Source organism: Vulpes lagopus, chromosome 11 (assembly GCF_018345385.1).
Source record: "Vulpes lagopus strain Blue_001 chromosome 11, ASM1834538v1, whole genome shotgun sequence".
Classification (NCBI taxonomy): domain Eukaryota; kingdom Metazoa; phylum Chordata; class Mammalia; order Carnivora; family Canidae; genus Vulpes; species Vulpes lagopus.
The window spans coordinates 65048375-65056238 of NC_054834.1; the positions used below are offsets into that span (position 1 = coordinate 65048375).

Consider the following 7864-nt stretch of genomic DNA (forward strand, 5'->3'; position numbering starts at 1 on the left):
TCAATTAAAAAATGTTTTAAGTTAAATATAGAATTACCAAATGACCCAACAATTCCACTCCCAGATATATATCCAGAAGAATTGAAAACAGGTATTTAAACAAGTACTTGTACACAAATGTTCATAGAGCACTGCTCACAATAGCCAAAAGATAGAAACATCCCAAATGTCCATCAGCTGGTGATTGAATAATCAAAATGTAGTCTACTTATACAAGGGGTATTATTCATCCATAGAAAGAAATGAAGTAATGATACATGCTACAGTGTGAATGAATCTTGAAAACATTATACTAAGTGGAAGAAGCCAAATATAGTTACAAAAGATTCCTTTTACATCAGATATCCCAAACAAGTAAAGCCAGAGACAAAAGGTGGATTAGTGGTTTCCAGAGCTTGAAGTGAGGAAGCATAGTTACTGCTAAAGAGTATAGGTTTCCTTCTGGGGTGGTGAATTATCTTGAGTCTAAATAAAGGTGATGGTTGCACAACAATTTGTTTTTTGTGGTTTTTTCTTAAGATTTTATTTACTTATTCATGAGAGACACAGAGCGAGAGAGGCAGAGACACAGGCAGAGGGAGAAGCAGGCTCCATGCAGGGAGCCTGACGTGGGACTCGATCCCAGATCTCCAGGATCACACCCTAGACTGTAGATGGGGTTAAACTACTGTGCCACTGGGGCTGCCCAACAATTTGAATATACTAAATGTCACTCTACTGTACACTTTCCAATGATCAATTTTATATTATACAAATTTTATCTTAAAATACATGTAAAAAAAACGTAGAATACTGCCTTACATATAGTATACACTCCATAAATGTTAGCAATTATTACTAGGTGACAGACACTATGGTAGGCACTGAGGATACTATGGTTGACAAGACCAAAAGGATCCCTGCCCTCAAGGAGCTCAGTCTGGTGGAGGAAAGACTTAATAAGCAAAGAAATATTTATACACCACAATAGTGTGAGGGAGAAAAAAATGGTGGCATAATAGAGTAGTAATCTAACTTCTTAATCTACCTCTATTACTAAAGATTTCTGATTTATACATATATATTTATAAATCACCTACACATGCTGTTTAACAGTTATTTGATATATATCTTAAATACATCAAAAAATTTAAAGAATTATTAGTTGAAATTAAATATTTTAAAACACGTTGCTAACTTTAATAGTTTTATACTTTATACTATAAGGCAAAATGTACATTTTGGATGAGATTTATCAACATCCAGAAGGGACTTTGTGTGTGTGCATTTGCATTATTGGTATTATTTTTCAGTGCAGGAATTATTGACAAGCAACTTTTTTAACATATGGCCATTTCAAGATGGTTAAGCTAGAAAATACAACGTAATTCACTAAATGAGATTCACATAAACTGTAGCTCACTAAAATATGCCCAAATTTAGTAAAGAAATGAGTTCATCATTAACTTTTCCCACAGTGTAGAACTCCCATTCTTCTTTGAGAAGTCTCAAATACTTTACATCGTGTGTTCTAGCATGCAGATCACCTAAGGGCTCGCTGTCAACCTATAAATTAAACATGGCACCATAGAAGCATTACAGGGGACTAAGATCTCCAAGCAGATTCGTACTGGTATCTCAAGCAGAAGGCAAGATCCCCAGTATGCTCCTCCCACTACTGAAATGAAAATATGAATATATTTCATAACTTCTAAAGCCGTGATGAAATGGACAATATATGCACATATATAATCTTTTACTAAAACTACTCAAATACATATATAAAGCCTTGATATTCTCAAACCTACTAAAATTATTGAATCAGTAATCTAAAATAGTCCCCTCAAATTTTTTAAATAAGAAAAATAAAATATTCCCAGAAAGGAATTTTTTTCTGCCATGCTAGATGTAAGTAATCTCTCATTGTGGCTTTGTACTTAATTTTTCACTAATGAGTTTACAAATCTCATAAAATTGTTGATTTGGGCATTATTTTAAAGAACAATAACAATAACATTCAACTTCCATAAGAATGACAAGCTAAAAATAGAAAGAACTTTCTTAATTTGAGAAAATATGTCTAACCAAATCTATATCAAGTATCATTTGTAATGGGGAAAGTTAGAAATACTTCCTTTAAAATTAGGAATGATAATCTTAATATCACTGATTATATCTGACACTGTGCTAGAATTCCTACCCAGAGATGGTAAAAAAAGAAGAGGAAGATAGAACACCTACAGCATCCCCAGATGGTCTACTAGAAAACACAAAAGTGTTTCCAGAAAAATCATTAGCAGTAATAAGAGTTTAGTAAAATAGATAGCTATACAATTAAAAACAAAAAAATCATAACACCTCTATATAATACAAGTTAGAAGATGCAATACTTTTATTTTTTAAGATTTGATTCATTTACTTATTTGAGAGAGTGAGTGAGCAAGCACAAACTGGGGAAGGAACAAAGGGAGAGGTTCAAGTAGACTCCACACTAAGCATGGAGCCTGAAATGGCACTCAATATGATGACCTGAGCCAAAATCAAGAGTCCAATGCTTAACCAACTGAGCCAGCCATGCATCCCAATGTTGCAATTCTTAAGAACACTATGGACAGGAGCAACAAAACCATAAGTTTCCTAGAACAAATTTAATCATAGAATCTGTGTGCAGAAATACATCAATTTGACTTAAAACATTAAACATCAAAAGAAAAAAATTAAAGAACAAATGCATATTATAACTTTGTCTTAATTATCTAAAACTCATTTCTACTTGATTATTTAGAAGCAGTACCCAAATTTTCTTTATGCATTTTCTTTGCAGATTAAACTGGGCTTAGGCCAAAAAATTGTTAAGGAAATAGATCCTACAAGATCTAATTGAGGAAAATTTTTTCCTTTTATTTTTATTGTGCCTATATAAGATGATGGGTATTAACTAAACCTATTGTGATAATTACTTCAAAATGTATGTAAATCAAACCATCGTGCTATACACCTTAAACTTATACAGTGATGTATGTCAGTTATTTCTCAATAAAACTGGTAAGAAATTTAAAAAAAAAAGAACACCAAAATAAATAAAAGCATAGTAAAGAATGTCAAGGTCTGTCCATATCCCTATGCATTGCTGTCTATCTTTTTTTTTTTTTAATGTGCTTTCACTGTCAACAGCTAGCACATGCTGCCTTGGGGCTACTAGAGTCCATTTTCCTTATATTATTAGACAAAAATGCCTGGGAATTTATGCTCCAACCCAACCCCAGAGAAACCCTCAGCTAATGTCTAAATAGTCTAGGAGTATCAAAACTCCATTCACTTGCTTCTTTTTTTTAAGATTTTATTTATTTTTATTTATGGGAGAGAGAGAGAGAGAGAGAGAGAGAGGCTCCATGCATGGAGCCCAACATTGGACTTGATCCCAGGTCTCCAGAATCACGCCCTGGGCTGAAGGCAGCGTTAAACCGCTAAGCCCCTGGGGCTGCCCCATTCACTTGCTTCTTTTTATATATATATATAAATTTATTTTTTATTGGTGTTCAATTTGCCAACATATAGATAACACCTAGTGCTCATCCCATCAAGTGCCCACCTCAGTGCCCATCACCCAGTCATCCCCACCCCCCCCACCTCCCCTCCACCACCCCTAGTTCGTTTCCCAGTTAGGAGTCTCTCATGTTCTGTCTCCCTTTCTGATATTTCCCACTTATTTTTTCTCCTTCTCCTTTTATTCCCTTTCACTATTTTTTATATTCCCCAAATGAATGAGACCAAATAATGTTCATCCTTCTCCGATTGACTTATTTCACTCAGCATAATACCCTCCAGTTCCATCCACGTTGAAGCAAATGGTGGGTATTTGTCATTTCTAATGGCTGAGTAACTTGCTTCTAATCAAACTCCAGGCACAATTTACACTCCAGAGTTCTGCAAAATCAGTCTAAAGTGACCCTCTGCTGGAGTTAATCTGAAACTGCATTCTTGTTTATGTTTCCTTCCTCTATCTTGCTTCCTCTACTCCCTTTACAGTTTCCCTGGGAACAACTGTTTAATAAATCATTTATTAGTCCCAGACACTATTCCTTTAGATTTTCAGAGGACTTTGTTTTGTTTAACACATAACCAAAACAGAGGTATCCCATACTTGTGCGTATAAGTTCTTCTCAAAGTGACATAGAAATACAACACTATTCAAAAAAAATTCCCAATAACATTTTGTGGAATTTGACAGTTTAGACTTAAAATTGTCTAGAAGATAAATGGACTCAAAATAGACAAGATATTCTAAAAAAAAGAACACATTAGAGAAACTTGCCCTACTAGATATCAAGACATAAACCAGAGTAATGGAGAGTATAGGGTTGACCCAGAAACAGACTCATGCAAATATAGAAATTTGATATATGTCAAATAACCATGTTGTATACTTTAAATATCTTATTTTTTTCAATTATACATCAGTAAGCCGGGGGGGGGGGTATTTTTTTCATTAAAGCTTTGGCCCTAAAAAAAAAAAGAAATTTGATATATGTCAGAAGATGACATATATCTAGATAAATAGAGAAAAGGACTATTCAATAAATGATAATGAAATATCTGGTCTTCCACATGGGAAAAATAATTGAGTCCTTTCCTCCACAATGTCCCCAAATCAATTGTAAGTAAAACAAGAAATTAGCTGCTGCCATCGTGCCAGCCCCTCGGGTCTCAACAAGGCCAGGTGACGCTCCAGAATGGAAGACAAGCCAATTTGGGAGCCGATTTGATCCAGCTTCATTCAGCATTACTACCAGTTATTTGATAATGACAGAACCCAACTAGGCACAATTTATATTGATACATCATGCCTTACGTGGGAAGGACAGCAGTTCCGGGGGAAAGCTGCCATGGTGAAGTTGTCTAGCCTTCCGTTCCAGAAAATCCAGCGCAGCATCACGGCACAGGACCATCAGCCTATGCCGGATAGCTGCATCATCAGCATGGTAGTGGGCCAGCTCAAGGCTGATGAAGACCCCATCATGGGATTCCACCAGATGTTCCTATTAAAGAACATCAGTGATGCTTGGGGTTTGCACCAATGACATGTTCAGGCTTGCCCTGCACAACTTCGGCTGACTTCTTCCCAGCCAGGCACTCATGCTGTTTCCTCCTCCCTTCTCTTCCTGATAACTATTCACACTCCTCCAGATGCTCCAAATATCATACACAAATGAACAGGGCTGCGGTGGGAGAGGGCGCAGTGTACTGCTACTACCGAGGTATTGTGCATGAGGTTTGGATGCTAGACTAGTTGCATCTGACAGGAGAAGTTTGTGATGTACCAACGCATGACTTGGAAACACTTAATTAATGCAAAAGGTTATCTTTTTTTTTTTTTAATCTACAGACAAGTTGCTCTAGTAACCCAAAGAACTGAAGGAGAAAGCAGCTGCCTCACCACCCAGATATTGACTTCTTCGGATGTTTCAATGGCTCATGATATAATAAAACCACAAAAATTTTCTTAACAACACATACACACACACACACAAAAAAAAAGAAATTAAATGAAAAGGTATGAATTTAAATCTTTGGGATAAAATATCAGTTAATATCATCCTGACCCTGACTTAAGAAATGATTTCTTAAGGCACAAACAACACTAACAATAATGGAAATTTACAATTATGATACAAATGTCGGGGAATGTTTCACTATCTAATTGGATTGGGTATCTAATACATGGACGATCACTAAATACTTATGTTGATAACATTTACATATATATATATCACATATTCCTTTGTATCAAATATTTTTAAAAGTTGGTAAGAAAAACTAACTTTCATGAAAGATACCACTTCAGGGCAGGGTTGGGGATGCATCTAACCTCTAGCCCAATTTCCTTTTCTGCCTTCAATGTGAACACCTTCCACCTCCATGAAGGAGTTCACAGTCCCTTCCCCACAACCATGACAAACAGAGGAAATTCCATACCAGAGTGTGAATGACAGTTGAGAAAATAAAAGCTTTTAACTAGGGTTGAAAGAAAACCTAAGAGTGAGTGGCTGAGTGTCCAGCAAATGAGCTTTATCTATTTATAACTTCCAGAAAATCTGTAGTAGGAACATGAAAGTGGGATTTCACTGAAGGAAGAGGAGTACCGGGAAATAATTAGATCTTCTTAATTTGATGTTTTTTCTCTTGAAATAATTGTGTCAAGTCCATAAATCTATGGAAAAATATATGAATTTCTTTTACAAAATCTACCAAAATTGATCCTAAGGAAACAAATGGTAAAATGAAGGGGGGGGGAAGTTGACCCACGTTTAGCATAGAGACTAATAACCTAATAGATTCACAGGACTCTGAAATGGAGGTCCTTAGGGATTCAAGCCAATCTCTTTATTTGTGTGCCTCAGGAAACGGAAGCCCATGAACATGCAGGGAGACAGACATAACCCCATACCTACAACCCAGTTTCTTGATTCTCCATATAGCACAGTTTCCACTGTGTCACACACTGTATGGCACACCCACAGCTAAAACATAGTTGGATTTCTACAACCTGCAGTCCATGATCTGTTCTCTCCAACCTCAATTTCCTCCTCTTTCCCCACCTCAGCATGACCAGTAAACTTCTGCCATAAGACACAAGCACCCCATCCCACACCCTAAAATGGTTCCAAGAGCTGGACAAACTCCTATCAACAGGACTTAAGGATAATAACAAGATTACTAAATAATCCCTTTCCATTCAACTCTGTGCTCAGAATCTTATCATGTAAGTGCTTGAATGTTCACAAAAGAGAGAGGAGAATTTCAAGACGCCAAGGGAATAATACTAGTGCACATAAGCACTTACTATCTATACTTTGAAATTGTACCTGGTATGGTGAATCTTCTCCAGTAATTACAGACCCATGTTTATACATGTCCTATATATGCCCTTATACACCTGTCTTCACCTATATGAACATATATATATGGGTACATGTGTCCACACACATTAAACACAAATCAATTTTAAAATGTTCTGTGAAGGCAGCAGTAGAAAGGCACTAAACTAGCGATTAGAAGTCCCTGTATGTGACCCTATGTAAGTAACTTAGCCCATCTCTCTCTCTGCTTCCATTTATCTTCAAACCTGAAGAGCCACACATGTTCCCACATTCTTCCAAGGACTTTTAAAGACAGGTGATTTATTCAACACGCATTAAGCTGATATATGAAAACTCCTCAGAATATTTTGTTGTTTTGGTTTGAATATTTTGGTGTCAATTGCTGTTTTATTGCTATGATTCTCATGGTCAAGAGTAACATTTGCATTTGTGTTAGGCATCCGATGGAACACAAAGTTTTTTCAATGCTACCATCCTCACCCAACACTGATCACACTTCTGGTGAATAACCTGATTAATAACCTACTTCGTGAGGTTGTTGTAAGGATTAAAGGTTGTTGTACTACAGTCAAAACACAGAGATTCCACTTCAGTCTCCACTTCAGGAACTTGGAAGTCACCACTCCATCCTAGGTAAAAAAGCTGAATAGAATGAAAAGTCAACAACTCTTCTTGGATCCTTAAGGAGGAAGACATAGGGCAAACCACCACCCCCAAGACTGGGGAGAAGATAGAAAAACACAGGGGTTGCCACTTCCCAGGGCAGAGACTCGTGGGTGGAAACCACTACAGGAATCTGTGCTGGGGTTGGGAAACCTAAACTAGAATCGATGAATTACTGGAGGGTCAGCGTGGACCAGTCTGGGAGCTACATGCTCCATAGGAACCCAGTAAAGGAGCCTCCCCCACCCCAATAGTCTGAGATTTATGTACAGGAGCTCGACTAGATTCCAATGGTAAGTTTCAGAGAAAAATCCCCTCGTGATTCCAGCGGGGAACAAAAA

At 36.9% G+C, this 7864-nt stretch overlaps 1 pseudogene; it reads left to right on the forward strand.

Annotated features, from left to right (window-relative positions):
* Positions 1 to 4712: 4712 nt before the first annotated feature.
* LOC121501556 lies at positions 4713 to 5146 on the forward strand (annotated as a pseudogene).
* The last annotated feature ends 2718 nt before the right edge of the window (positions 5147 to 7864 follow it).